This window comes from Equus caballus, chromosome 16, assembly GCF_041296265.1.
Source record: "Equus caballus isolate H_3958 breed thoroughbred chromosome 16, TB-T2T, whole genome shotgun sequence".
Classification (NCBI taxonomy): domain Eukaryota; kingdom Metazoa; phylum Chordata; class Mammalia; order Perissodactyla; family Equidae; genus Equus; species Equus caballus.
This window is the reverse complement of record NC_091699.1, coordinates 95,058,935-95,074,887: the sequence shown is the minus strand read 5'-3', so window position 1 is coordinate 95,074,887 and position 15,953 is coordinate 95,058,935. Positions and strand designations below refer to the sequence as shown.

General features: G+C 47.5%; 1 protein-coding gene across 30 annotated transcripts in view; it reads right to left on the bottom strand.

Annotated features, from left to right (window-relative positions):
* The window catches only part of MED12L (mediator complex subunit 12L), a 315,678-nt gene that overhangs the window by 253,962 nt on the left and 45,763 nt on the right, over positions 1–15,953 (bottom strand). The gene's annotated exons all lie outside the window — the stretch shown is intronic.

Sequence of the window (15,953 nt, the reverse complement as noted above, 5' to 3'; positions counted from 1 at the left end):
AACTACAACACGGACGAACCTTGAAAACCTTATTCTAACTGAAAGAAGCCAGTTTCAAGGGACCACGTATTTATGACTCCATTTACATGAAATGTCCAGAACAGGCAAATCTATAGGGCTATTTAGATTGCCTAGAGCTGAGGGAAATGGAGAGGAGACGGGAATGACAGCTAACAGGAGCAAGATTTCTTTTAAGGGTGATAAAAATGTTCTAAAATGTAGTGATGGTTTTGCAACTCTCTGAACACACTAAAAACCAGTAAATTGTACACTTTAGATGAACTGTAAAGCCTGTGAATTACATCTCAATAAAGCGGTTAGATTTTTTTAATGTTTTCTTGAAATACTTTACTACCAATAAGAAATCATCTGCATTTCATGAAGCAAAAGCCTATTCACACTGATAAAAGGCACCCACTGTGAAATATGACTTGGAGCGGGTCGGGGGGGCAGGGAGGACAAAGGGTAGAAACTCAAGTGGCCATGAGTCCCTGGTAAACCTGGGGGACGGTAGCAGGGACTTTAGTATATTCTTCTGTATTTGTTTATGTTTGAAATCTCCATATAAAAGCCTTCCAAAAGTTAATCAATCGTATCCCACAAAATGCTTCACAGAAAACCCGACGTGTCCTATTCACCTCGTTCACTTAGGGTCAAAAGGGAGAACCAGCATGCTGATGGGCAGCCAGACACAGGGCGGCCCAGAGAACGGCTGTCTCAGGGCGAGGGGACCACAGAGCCAGGCTGGGAATGCTGCGCTCGGCTAAAGGTCAGCCAATGAGATCAGGCCCTCAGCTGGAGAGCAGGCAAACCTGGGGGTGGGGCAGGCTGCTGGTACTGGGGCAAATACTATGGTGTAATAAATTACGGAAACATGGTCTATGCATCAAAAAACTTCTCTAACGCAGAATGACCCGTAGAACACGGGTGTTTAGTAGCAGATACCGAGTATCCGTTTTTGTCTGGATGAATAATGTTACTTCGTTATGTTTAACTGGCCGTTTCTCTCCGCTTTCACTCACTGAGCAAGGACACCAAGCACTGTAACTTGGGGATCAGGGTGACAACTCGAACGAAAATAAAAATCACGAGTATTTAGCAGCAAACATTAAATGCCTACTGTGGGCAAAGCTGTCCCGGGTCTGGGGCTGGAAGGTGAGGAGAAGGCAGTCCCTACCTGTGGGGACCCGTCCCCGAGGCAGGGGACACACAGGGACACAGAATCCACGGCAACGAGGGAAGAGCTCTGATGTGCCTGCCATGGGCGGAGGAGAGGAAGCAAGGGGACGTTTCGGCCCAGTCTCGAGGGAAGGGACACAGGAGCTCCACAGACAGAAACAGTAGCATGGAACATCCCGGATGCAGACAGCAGGAAGGCAGAGGGAGAAAGAGTCACCGTGAGGCCAGGCAGGTGGCCCGGGCCAGGGCTCCTCAAATGCTAGTGCACAACATGACCACCAGAGGGCACCAGTTAAACACAGATTTAGCTCCCACTCCAGAGATTCCCGAGTCTGGAGCAGGTCCCGAAATCTGCATTTACAGCCAGCAGTGCAGAGGACTCTGGCCGGGCAGTGACCAGCTACGGGGTCTGGTCTTCCACCACAAATGCTTAAAAGCCACTGAAGGATTGTAAGCAAAGGATTGACAAGATCATATATGTAAATTAAGACTCTCCCAGGAAGCTGTGGGGCTGCAGGGTCCAGGGGCAGGTGACGGAGGAGGGGACAAAAGAGACGCAGACAGAAGAGTGACCAACCAGGTACTGGGGAGAAGGAGGAAGGAGGGGCAGGCGGCTCCAGGCTCCTCAGTGGGGCCAAGCATCACGGGCCATCAACGGAGACCGGAGCAGACCAAGGGCACAGCGGCTGAGCTCAGCTGGTCGGTTTGATTTCATTAAAGTTTTTATTTGAGATCACTGTGGATTCACAGGCAGTTGTAAGAAATGCTGCAGAGAAAGGCCACGTACTCTTTACCTCCTTCTCCCAAATGTTAGCATCTGGAAACGACAGCACAACATGACAGCCCGGACACCGACAGGGGCACGATCCCCCATCTCATTCAGCCTTCCCAGTTCTGAGTTGTGTTTTGAATACTTAAACGTGAGGTGTCAGAGACGTTCCTGGGGAAACGCATCCAGGAGCAGGTGGACACATGGGTCTGACACTGTGGTCAGAAGGGTCAGGGTGAGGACGTGGCTGGGGGGACCCTCACTACATGTGGGTTCAAAGCCTCAAAGACCATGCTATGGCAACAGAAGGACCCAGCACACACAGTCCAGGCTCAGCAGGTATACTCTGCAGCGTAAGAACATTGGCCATCCCCTCCCGGGGCCCCAGCCCTCTTCTGAGCCCTCAGCACATGTCACCTCGCTCGATGGAAGGAACAGCACGGCTTCTGGAGCCCCGGCTGCAACCACTTGCTGCTCTGGGGTCCTGGGCAAGTCCCTGAGCCTCTGGGTGCCTCAGTCACTTGTCTGTAGAACAGGCTGATTGGTGTACTCGGCCAGTAGGGCTCTTTGGAGAATGAAGGGAGCTATGACACGCTCAGAACTCTGACGCGTGCCCCGGAGAAAGCAGACTGATGTGATCCACAGGCAGCGGCCAGGAGTCCCAACGGGCAGGAAGCGACCACAGGGGAAAGAAGGATCTTGCTGGCCAAGGCAGTGGACAGGCGGGAACTTGCTGCTGCAGCTGAGTCTATACAGGTGTTGTCGTGGGGGCGGGGGGGGGGGGGCGTGAACAGGTACCTAAGGGACAGTGACAGTCTGTCCCCCATGAAGTTCAGGGAAGGGGAGAGTGTGCCCAGTGCCTGTGAGCAGCAGGCATCTGCCCACGGAGTGACCGATGGAGCTGAGGAGGGAGAGACATGCTGAAACGACAAGGGCCGGTCAGTACACCGCAACGTACAAATAACTGTGCCGTCGTGTGAGGACTTCAGGGTAAAAAGAGACCAAAGTGGCCAACCGAGGAGATGGTGGCCAGCTGTCAGGCAGGGGAGAAGAGGAGGAAGAGGGGATGAGGAGGCTGGTAGGGGCACGAGAGATGGTCCGAGGCGGCCAGGACACTGCAAACCGCCCCCTCCTCCTCCAGGTGCCACGCAGCATCTGAGGCCTGAGGGGACAGCCCGGATGCCCTGCTCAGCTCCTCTCTCTGCCGGCCAGTCTCCAGTTCCTGTCTCCACTCTGATGCAGACCATGCTGACCAGTGCATTTAGGGATTTTTCCCAGGTGTCCTTTCACCCTATCAACCCCACACAGGCCTCTGAAGCCAAGGCTCCTGGAGACCACAGAATCCCATTTTAGCCCTCGAACAAGAATTCCTTATTCTGACATCAGTCACACCACCAGCTTCTCGGCCCAAGTAGAGCTTCAGGGGTTTCCTTCCAACAGAGAGAGGGGTACGGGCAACATCCGCCACAACAGGCCGGACTCGTGCCAGGGGCTCAGGGTAGCTGTTTGAAATGACTGTTCTAAGTATCATGTGGCAAGTTCCTCAAATCTCTGTGTACCTGGACGAGCCACGGCCTTGGCCATGGTGAGGTGTTCCTACCACGGAATAACAGGGACATTATTTTTACTAATATTAAACTGGTGCATTTAATTAACCCCTTAGGACAGGTCCCCACAGCCTCCCACATATGAGGCCAGGCCACAGGCTTACTGCCCCAGGAGAGGAAACCATAGCAAGACAATGCACCTGACAGGAGCCCAGAGCTTGGCTACCCTGTGCAGAGGGAAGGGTGAAGGGAAGTCCCTGGGCGTTTGGGTGGGAGATGGAAAAGTGGAGGGGCAGCAGCCATGGAAGACACACACTGCCAGCCCCACTGGAGGCTCCCAGCTCCTTCAGCACCCGCCTCCTCCTCCAGCTTCTGCCACAGAGGAAGGGGGAGAAAGACCCGGTCATGTGCGGAGCAAAACTAAACTGCACATTCACTGTACTTTGCATTGGCTTTTGATTCCACCATCAGCGGTGTCAGAGCAAAGGTTCTGCAGTGAAAGCAGCTCCGCGTTGACTCCCAGCTCCTAGATGCAGCTGCTGTGCTGTCTGCTCTTCGGAACAAGCTTTCGGGAGGTAAGCGTCGTTCCATAGGACCCCAACACTAGAGAGGTCATACTGCCAGATAACCACGTCAAGTGACTGCAGACCAAAAAGCTCTGAAACACAAACATGCTTACACATCATGCACACCCAGCAGACCCACCCCGGTACCCTCTCCTCCAGAACCCACCAGTTTAACTGTTCTGGAGACTAAACACTGATGCGTGGCAGATTCATTTAATTAAACCTATTCACTTTAGCTGTGTCACTCCACAAAGACGCTCCCACTGATAATTTATTGACTCAACTCAATGCATTTTCTATCCTGTCACATGTTCCATGTGGTCCTTGCCTCCAAAGTAACAGTGAGTTGAAACAGCCTCTAGAGCCACTTTATTCCAGGGATTTCATTTGGAAGATTATACACACTTTGTCTGAAAATGATTCTGAAACTTAAAGTATGTCTTTTTTAATTAAAAAAAAAAGCTTTCTATTCATCATGGAATTAACATTCCAGTGGCAACCGCAGAAGAAAAGATCCAGCTTTTATAAGTCATTAAAAAGTTAGTCGCTTAGATCCCTTTAAAAGAACAAGGCCCCTATAGGCACAGTACGGAGAAAGCACCAACTTTCTTAAAGAAAGATCAAAATATACATAAAAATGTGCTTCAGAAGATGCACAAGAAACTGGTATAAGGAGTCCTTCTGAAGTAGGTAATGAGTGTCTGGGAGACGAGACAGGAAGGACAGTGAAGGGAGACTCCACAACTCCTTTTGAATATTTTGTCTTGTGGACCATGGATATGTATTACCTATTAAAAAAAATTTTAAGTCACACAAGAAGCCGTCTTTTCCTAAGATTTCTCCTGTTCATGTTTTAAACAATAGGTCGGCAAGATGCACAACAAATGAAAACTCATAAACACTAGGCTTTTCGAAGCACCCCCACACCTCACCCCAACAGCACTCCCCCATCCCAGCCTCATGGTCGGCCCTCACTTGAGATGAGCAGCTTGGAAGTTTTGCAAAGCTAACAGGGCCCAGGACGGAATCCCCAGTTCCCCCACGTTCCATGGATCCTCTCACCTAACCTGTAAACTGGAGGTACCCAGCTACCCCAGAGGGAGCTCGTGAGGACTGGCCCAAATCACAATACGTAAAACCAGTCTGCAGACGACAGAAATTTCTAACAGACATCCTGCTGTATACTATGTTCCCAGTGTAGACGTACATGTACGTACCAACAGCCACGAAGGGTAAAAAACCATAATATTAATTAAATTGGGATTCTGATTAACACTTTATCATATAAGATGATTAACTAATTCAAGCAGGAGTCAACAATAAAAGTGACTAGTGGGGCTGGCCCAGTGGCGGAGTGGTTATATTCGCATGCTCCACTTCAGCAGCCTGGGGTTCACAGGTTCGGGTCCTGGGCGCTGACCTACACACTGCTCATCAAGCCATGCTGTGGAGGCATCCCATATACAAAATAGAGGAAGACTGGCACAGATGTTAGCTCAGGGACCATCTTCCTCACATAAAAAAAACTGACTAGAAAACAGAGAAACTGCTGAGTGGCGATGGTTTCTTAGGAAATTCAAGACTAGGTAACTCATCCAAACCAACAAGACCAGAAGAAAGGATGGCAGTAAACACAGGATGCGTAACACAACTGTCAACCTGACTCATTCGATCTCAGTTTGCCAGGGAGGAAGGTAATTAATTCAGAACAATAAATACTTTCTCAGATGCCAAAAAAGCCAAAACAAAACAAAATTTCCCAATTTTTACTTAAAGGCTAGATTTCTTTAAGGCCCAGCTCATATTTCACTCCTTCAGAAAACCTTCCCTAATTTTTCCAGTCTCCCATAGTTTCCTATATGATGACAGGAAATTATGTACTGACTATTTCTCTGTTTTAGGTGTTGCATCTTGTTTCCACAAAAAATGGTAGCCCCTTAAAGGGAGGCAGCACAGCCCCCATTGGCTAAAATTCTTAACAGCACCTACCCCAATGCATAGAATCTTAACCTTTTTTTTAACTAAATCACTCCTTATTCAAGTGAAATATTGTAAGTTCTTTGGATGCATTTCTCTAAGAAATTCAAAAGCAATCATGAGCAGACATTATCTTTGATTTCATCGAAAATTTAACTGATCATAAACACACACACATGCACACACCCCCCCCCCCACCACCACTACCACACATCAGCATTCCAACATGGAACAGGCTATAACACTTTGACTTGGGGAAAAGCTGAAATATGTTTCCAGAGGGCAGCAATGGGGAATACAGAGTTACACCGCAGTATATTAAACCTGACTATAGAACTTTTAAAAGTTTCTGCAAATCAGGAAAGTACAATGCAAGTAAATGCAAGGGTGCAGGGAGAAGGAAAAAAAGGCTTTTTCAATAAGGACAGAGTTTCAGTTTTGCAAGAGTTCTGGTGATCTGTTACACAACAAGCTGCACACAGTTAACACCAGTGTACTGTACGAGCAAAATGGTTAAGATGATAAATTTTACACGTTCTTTGCCAAAATTTTTTTCAAGTCTCTGTAAATAAGGAAATTTTACATATTCAATTAACTGAACAGCTACACACCTGGAAAAACATTAAAAGTCTTCCAATTTTTGTTACGGTTCCAAGAAGGAAGTACTTGGTTTAATGAAAAGTAAGCTCTTGTAATATTATCTGAGAATAACTAAAACTGTAATGCATTCCCTGAATTTCCTTCAAATCTTTTTCATAACGCACATTTTTACAGCAAGGTATTTTCCAAAAACGGTATCAACAACAGAAATAGAAATAATTTTGGCCTGAGATTAGGCTCAGCTAACTTCTGTTTACATCAAAGTCACACTCGCCCATGTCTAGAGTCCAATGGTTCCACCCAACTTATTGTCAAAACAGCAGCCCACTGCCCACAAACCCTCACTTCCCATTCTCCAAAAGCAATACTTTCAACTCTTTCATCCATTGTGTTTGTTGCGTTTACCTCTTTATCTCTAAATAACATACTTATTGTCCTATTTCTTGATTTTAAGTATTATCTACTGACTTCCCAGTATGGAAGATAACAGAATATTCAGCTCTCTTTCACCTCCCACCAAGACATTACTTACATATTTCCCATCTTCCTGTCTTCCCGACATATAGCAGATTTTAATTCTGAAGCTAACATATGTTTGTAGTAGGATAAAACAAATAAGTAGTCACATTCTTGCGACCAGGAATCATTTGATTGTTCATATAATAGAAATTAGATAAAATCAAAGAAATTAATAAAAATATCTTTAATGTAAGTGGAAATATTAGAGATAAATTGGAAATACGAATAGAAACTCCCATATGCATGTACTACACATGTGTGCACACACTCAGATACACGTCTCCATCCACGCAATGACAGGGCCTGGAGGCCGTGACGTGCTAGCAGCAAGAAGCACCTTCAGCATCCAGGTCTTGCTTCCCCACTAGAAAGAATCAGGTTCTTAGAGAAATGGCTGATTGCAGATCTGAGGCAGAAAAAGTACAAGATGAGCCTGGGACATCTTTCTGTGCCGAAAAGCAAGGAGGTACTCTAAGACAAATAGTGTCATGTCAAAAGGATATGAAGGAGCTTGAAACGTCTTCCACTGGCCAACTTTGGAACAACCCGAACACTAAGATGTACAATGAGTATAACTGGTTGTAAAATACTGAATGAATAAAAATCCATGAGCCCATAACAATGACCAAAGAGAACTTTTTTTTAAAAAATAGAGAAGCTCATTTATCATCACTAAATGTGCAATTACAACAATTCTTACTCTGAAAATTGAGAATCAAAGGAAAAGAATTTAGCATTTCCTCTGCCTTTTTTTTTAGAAAGAATTATGATTTATCACAGTTAATGAGAGAAAGCCTATTTTCACAGAGGAATACCAACATCCAGCCATTCCCAATGAAATGATCGTTTTCGGCTTGGTTCATCAATGGATGCTAAAACCTTCAGGTGAAAGATCATTGAGGAACGGCACAGGTGCAGGCGCCAAAGTCTCACCCCACAGGCCCCATTCCTTCTCCTGGAGAATGGTTTTTACCAGATAGCCAGGGTTACCTCACTGATTAAAACCTATTTTTCATGCCTAAGTAAAGCATGAGTTTCAGTTATGCTTATACAAGCACTTAAGCCCAATCTTCAGGGTTATTTTCATAGTAAGCAGGCAGATAGCACATTTATGACAAATGAGATAACAAGGAACATGTGACAATGTGGAGGCAATCTTGACTGGAAACTAAAAGCTTGTCCCTTGAATCAAAAAAGTTAGTATGCGATCTCTTCAAGGACCCAAACTGGAAGTAAGCTGCTTGGCTTAGATAAGAAACCAGACTGTCAATTTTGTGTTTAGCAGGGTTTATTTTTGCAGCCCAAATGGCTCAGTGAATATGTCACAAATTAATTACCCGCTGTGCAAGAAGGGCAGCTGTTTCTTCTTTGTATTTTCTGGGTGATAAGGATAGTGGTTCCAAGAGTACAGTCAACCGGGAAAGGGCTCTCATCCAGCGAAAACCCCCAACCCAACAAAACCTCAGGGGAGCCGAGGAAACGACAGGGGGGGAACAGAGCAGTCCCCTGGGCAGGTCAACCACGAAGCATTTTAAGCTTCTCCTCATCTATCTCTTCCTCCAGAACAGACCTCCTGGCCACGATAGGTCTTGTCTCTTTCCACCACATTGAGTGCCCCACAACTCCTGGCCAGAATTAGAGCTGCTCATCTTGCCAGCAGCTTCATCCTTCTCTCAGTTCTACCCCAGGCTTTGCTCTGCCCCGCCTGCTCCCGTGGCACGCCTGAGAACAAGAGTTCTTTCTCCTCCGAGGCTGCCCACGGCCCCCAAGTCCTGCAGCCTGCTCCCTGCCGGCCCCTTTCTCCTCGGCCACGCTTCCTGCTTCCAGGGCCCAGACCCATAACATGCACACCCCCCAGCACCCACGTCACAGCGGCAGGAAAGCACAAACAACTCCCGTGAGTCCAGCTCCATCTGGGCCAGCAAGTTACTTCACTTGAGAGGAATAATAAAACCTACGCTGCAAGCTTGTTAGAATGATTACAAATATGTCTGTAAGGTTCCCAGCACAGCGCACAAAATGATTAATAAATACCGGTTACTAATAACAGGAGTCCTAGCAGCAAGTCTCACACATTATTCATCGACTACATTTACTGGCCATGTACTGTGTGCCAGGCACTGTCCTAAACACTTTAGAAGTATTGACTTATTGCATCCTTAGAAGGTCCTGTCAATTATGCCCGTTCTCCAGACGAGAAACTGAGGGCAGCGTTCTAACAACAGTAAGTAACCAGCAGCCCGTCCACAGCCCCCATCATCCTCCCGACGGACTCACGGGTCCACTCGAGCAACAAGCCTCCTCACGGCCTCTCGTCACTGCCCCCTGCAACTGAGGCACCAGATGAGAAAAGTCCAGGCAGTTCCACGACAGGTCAAACCATCCAGTGACCCCATTTCTCTGCAGACCCCAGCCTTCTGCTGGAAATGCCCTCCCCACACAACAGCCCCAGCTCTGCCCTCCTGGGAAATGCCTCTTCCTTCAAAACTGCACTCGAACGTGGCTCCCTCTGTAGACCTCCCGGGGCTCCCCAGCTTCCTCAGGGCTCCCTCTGCATGGTACTCATTTCACTCTTCGCTCTTCCATCCTTCTCGAGTATTTGCATTGTTTGGATATTTGCCCCTCCGCCCCCATACTGTGAACACCTGGAGGGCGGTGGCTGCTTTCTCCCTCCCTCTGTCCCCACTGACCAGCACAGTGTCCAGCACAGGCTTCCGAGCCTGGTTTAGACAGGTACGCTGAGCGCTTTGTGCACAATCCGCACACCAGTGTCCTCACCTGTGAAATGGGAATAATGCATCCCTCTCACAGAGTGCCTGAATAACAGATCAGCACATGGGCAGACTACACACAGAACCTAGCCAACATTCCCTGAGATGGGGGACACAGTGTCACAGCCCCCCACAGCAATCCCAGTAGACCCAGGGCCTCAGGGCCCAACAGCGGAGGGCTGAGGGATCCCCAAGACTGAGAAGCTCCCCCAGGTAACCGAGGCCATTTTCACAGCCGCGTCAGGAGCCGATTCAATGCAGGAATGTGGGCAACACCACGTTCCCGCTCACCAGAGCAAGGGCAGTCCCGAATCGCTCGAGAGATGCTAACTGTCACACAGACAGCAGGCATGGCAGCAAATACTGTAGTTATGGTCAGGTGTCTCAGCAACAGTAAGACTCCTCACAGGGCAAATTCCTACAAAGAAATGTACAAAGTTCTGCGTGGTTTACTACAGAGTCATATTCCCCAATCTGTTTGAAGACTTTCCTTGATTATATAATTCTGTGCAAGTTTTACTTTTTTAAGTATTAGCTAGCCCATTTTAAATGCTTTTCTCTGGTGAGCTCAAAACATTTAAGACAGCTGAACATTCTTAAGAACAAAACTCATTTGACTCTAAAAAACACCTGAACCCAAATAATATGTATTGTTATGTCTGGCACTCTTTCCCTTGAGTCTACAACACTCACCTATTTGATGGCATTTTCTAAACAGCATGGCCACCTATAACCCCTTCTTTTATTTATTTATTTTTTTTGAGGAAGATTAGCCCTGAGCTAACATCTGCTGCCAATCCTCCTCTTTTTACTGAGGAAGACTGGCCCTGAGCTAACATCCGTGCCCATCTTCCTCTACTTTATATGTGGGACGCCTGCCACAGCATGGCTTGACAAGTGGTGATATGTCTGCACCCGGGATCTGAACCAGTGAATCCCGGGCCACTGAAGCAGAATGTGTGAACTTACTGCTGCACCACCAGGCCAGGCCCCCTTCTTTTATTTTTTAGGTCTCATAAGGACTAAGAATTATAACCTCTTCCTCCAAGCTTCTCTAATTCACCTCTATTTTAAAATTTCGGCCCTGATGTTAGGATTTATTCAAGTCAAATATTTCTTTGTCCCCCTTGGAATTATATGTGACACCTCACTCACCAACCCAAGGCCACTCTTGCGCCCCTCTCTTTGGGGTACACACCGTACTGGGTGTCTCTGCCTGCTGCCAGCTCCCAGGGCAGCCACCTACTTAATCTACATTTCAGATCCGTAACTCTCTGCACAATGATGGGGAGGACCCCTGTGTTGCTATGTTTAAAGAATTTACACAACCAGCCTGCTCCCTTGTTGCTGGCAGCCCGCTTAACTTTGGGAAAAACTCTCTTCAATAAAATCAAACAGCAGTGCTTTATAGCTCTGTTCCAACGCTGAATGTGGGAACTGAAAATAAAACATATGTTTCTATTACAAAGGAATAAAGGCCATTTCAACTGAAAACACTTTACAGACCCTAAGAACAATCATCAAGACAACAGAAGTCATAAAATCAACGCCAGAAAAGGGTGACACTCGATAGTCAATCTTGCCCCAAACGCGATGAACGATTCTTTTCACTATCAAAGCCAGAACACAGAACCTATTACTGCAAGTTAATCTTCTGAAGTGTATGCAATGGAATCCAATTCAACACACATATATGTGTGTACTTGCTTGGCTGTACAGCTTGCTTGGAGTGTGAAACTTGCTACATTATGGCTGTGTCTACACAGCCAAATGCTTCCAAATGCACTGTATAATTTGCTTAAAGAAGCTGAAGAAGGTGCTGGAGACAAAGCAGAGAGTGAGAGATACCAGGTGCACCAGGGTGAAGGTCAACCAAGATCAGATATTGGAAACCACATGCTCTTTTCATACAGTATAAATAGTACACTACATCTGCATTTTAAAAAACACATAGAAGAATTTAGAAAGAGGAATTGGATATTTACATAGTTAAATTACCTCTTAATTACAAAGGGTAAAATAGTCACTTTGCAGTGGGGAAATCCAGTGGGCACTACCTTACCCAAAAGATAAAGTCATTGCCAGCAGTCCTGGGACGATGTGACCCCACGTCCTGAGACGCTCACAGCACAGCTTACACGGTGCTCCTACCAAAGGGGCACGCCCAGAATCCAAGCACGAGGAAGCAGACAAATGCGACTCAAGGGGCATTCTACAAAATGACCAGTCTGTCTCCAAAAATACCAAGGTCAAGAAAAAGAAAGGCTGAAGCACTATTCCAGATTTAAAAAGACTAAAAGGACACGACAGTTGAGGCAACATGGACTGTGGAGCGGATCGAGGCTGAGGAGACTGACGTCCAGAGAGACGAGGACTCCTCTTTGGATCACCCAGCCCCTTAGTGCCAGCGCTGGGACGAGCCACACCCAGAGCTCTCTCCAAGATGCTAGACCTGAGAGGTTAGAGGTCAACTCCCAAAATTCATGCATTTTTCCAATATTTCATTTTTAGCCTTAAGCACTGTTTAGGTAAAGCTTTTATCCTCCACCAAGAAAAACTGTATAGCAGGCTCTTGACCTTCATGGATCTAACAGTCACACTTTTTAAAACACATGAATAATCATCAAGACCCAAGACCTGTAATGCTCTGTAAGTAAACTGAGTCAAAAGACAGAATCTTGTGTGCTATGTGGCTAATGAAAGAAAACACAGCTAGTGGGTGAACCTAATCCACGATCCGTTGTGGGTGTCCAAATAACAGAAATGCTAGCTTTGAAGGGAGTAGCAAATAATGCCCCCCAAACCAACTGGCTACACCCAGTAAGGAAATTGATGGGAAAAGTAACGAATCCAGCAACATTCTTCAGCTAGAAACTGGAGCTAGGCTTCCCTCCACTGGGTAGAGGAAATCACATGGTCCCGGCGACACCTTCATATCTGGGATTCCTAACATCTCCAAATGTTCTTGGCAAATGACAAGGGTCTATCAGACTTTTATTTGTCGTAAAATTGTTTTACATTTCATCTGGCAGAACCGTTCCTGCATGATCACCCTTTTCTGCCTTCTTGTGACAGTTAAAATCAGATTAAACTGAACATCAGGGAAAGCGCTGACAGGAACAAGTTCAAAAAAAACGTGAAGCGAATCTGAGGAGTGGAGGAGTCGCCTCTCCACGACGGCTCGAGGCGCGGGAAGTTCCAAGGATTATGAACGGAGCAAATTAAAAATATATATATACACACACACAAACGCGTCAGTCCTCATTACTCATTTCTTCGTCTTAAAAATTACTGAGCACCTTCTGGGTGCCAGGAACTGTCGCAGGAGATCCAGCGCTGAACACATCTGACACAGTTCTTCGTGGAGAAACGCTAGAGTTGGGAGCGGGTGGGGACAGGGATCAGGAAGGGAATGTGAAATGTGACGTGAGGTGGTAGGGAGAGCGGTGAAGAGAAATGCAGCAGGACGAGGAGATGGTGCCAAGGGGAGAGGACGTTTTGGCTCAGGGGTCGGAGAAGACTCCTCCTGAACAATGCCATAGGAGCCAAGATGGCATGGGGGAGGGAGCGGCCACGTGGGCATCTGCAGGGGGAGGAGCCGTCCCACAGTCGGGACCCTGAGGTCACCACGTGAGCACAGGCCACGGGGGTTGCTGAGGACACGTCTGGATGAGGCGGGCACAGGAGAGGGTTCTGAGCACAGGACATCGGCACGACTTACGTGCTAGCTACAAAGTAGAAAGTTGTCATTCACAGAGCAGGAACAAAAACAAGTCGGGCTGGAGGCCCTGTGATGGCATGGGGGAGGCGGCAGTGGGGGTGGCTCAGGCGGAGTAGCAGCCGAGGCGGGAGGAAGCCGCTGTCAGATGCTGGAAGTGAAGCTGACAGGACTGCTGGGGACAGATCGGCCCTAAGCTAACATCTGTTGCCAATTTGCTTTTTTTTTCCTTCTTCTTCTCTGCAAAGCCCCCCAGTACATAGTTGCAAATTTTTAGTTGTGGGTCCTTCTAGTTGTGGCATGTGGGACGCCGCCTCAGCATGACCTGATGAGCAGTGCCATGTCCGTGCCCAGGATCTGAACCCATGAAACCCTGGGCCACTGAAGCTGAGTGCGTGAACTCAACCACTCGGCCATGGGGCCGGCCCCCACAAATGTAGAGTTTTGAGAGAAAAAGATAAGCCCACAGTGACACTATGGCTTTTAGCCTTAACCATCAGGTGGCCACATACAACATTACAAAGGAGAAGTCTGAGGATGAGCAAGATTAGGGACCGGGAGAAATCAAGACATGATGTCCACACGCTGGGTTTCAGGTGCCCCTTAGTTGTCAGAGCAGAGGGGGCTGGTCGACAACCAGACATACCCAGCGCTGGGGAGAGGTACTAATAAATGCAATCAACACGTATAAAAAATAACAAGAAGTGCATATATGTGTTTGTGTGTCTGTGTGTATATTTAAGTATATATGTGTGTACACACAGACACACATACAAGGAAACTTCAAGAAGGAAAACATGGGAGAGAAAGGAGAAGAGACACTTGAGCATTGTAACGTATCTACCTTTGGCACTATTTGAACATTTTGTGATGAGAATGTACTACTTTAGTAATAAATAGGGCATTTTTTTGTTTCCTGCAATAAAATAACGAACTGATGAAAAAATTAAATTCAGAGAAGTACAGAGTGAAGAAAAGACTGCTGTGAAAACAACGCTCAAGGGCAACCATCGTTAACTTCTACATTATTTCCTCCCAGTTTTTTTCTAGATGTTTCACAGTATCTACACACAAAACTCTTTTTTCAAGTACAGCTCATCTTTGCTTCTCTGTTTTAACACACATGGGATGACGCTGGACCCAAAGGCGGCAGCAACAGAATTCGCCCACACTTTCGTTTTGTTTTGTTTTGAATTTATGTCTTCTGCTCCTCGAGAGGGCTGCACTGTCCTGTTCCTCAGGGCCTCCCCCAACCCTCCCGCCCGGATACACTCACCAGGACCCTGCCATCTGGGGATGTGGGCACCTCCCGCCCCTGCTCCTCTGCAGCCTCCCTTACAATAGCACAAGCATGTTTCCATTTCATAAAGATCTGTGTGTAAACCTACTTTCCAAATGGCCATCTTTACGTGTCATTCTCTGTACACATTCCTAATGTGGCATCAAACTTGTTATAAGGTATCTTTTAGCATCATCTCAAGGAGTCACATCTAGTCACCAAAAGAGTCAAGACTGACACGGTTTCCCTTCAGTTCATTCAGTAGTGTCTACCACGGGCCCATGCGTGCATGCGTGTGAGAGTGTGGCGGGGGGTGCAGCGGGAACAAATTTTTAAAGATAATTTCAGACAGTGAAAAGTGCTGTTAATAAATTAACAACACAAAAAAATGTAACCGGGAGGGAGGGGAGAAGAGAGGGGGTGCTCTTTAGCTGAGTGGCCAGAGAAACCCCCCAAGGAAGTGACACTTGAGCCAAAGCCCGGTGCAGAGGAGGCAGCAAATATCCCAAGAAGAGCCCCCCAGGACTAGGGAGAGGGAACGTGGGAGGCCTGGGCGAGGACGAGGGGCTGCCGAGGGACAGGGGCGGGCTGTGTGGCCGCAACACAGCAGGAAGGGGGCGCAAATGACGGAGGGCCTTGACGGCCACCGGAAGGAGCCTGGATCTTTATTCTCATTGTAACAAGAAACTACTGGAAAGTTCTTAACAGGGACACGATGGGGTCTGACTGAGGCTTAGCGATGACGGGGTGTGTTGTTGGGGACGGACTCAACTGCAGGGGGCAGAGCCCAGTCAGGAGGCTGCAGTGCATCTGCCGAGAGCTGACGGCAGCTTGAACCAGCATCCCAATGACCGTGGTGGTGAAAAGCAGCCTGATGCGACATATGTTGGAGTACCTGCTGATGGAACCGGGATTCCGGGACTGATGAACAGGACCGGCGCCCCGCTCAGCACTGGGAGTGGCTCCTGGCCTCACACGGACCTTCTCAGTACACGGCTCGCTGGGGTGCACAGAGGGTGCAGGCAGCA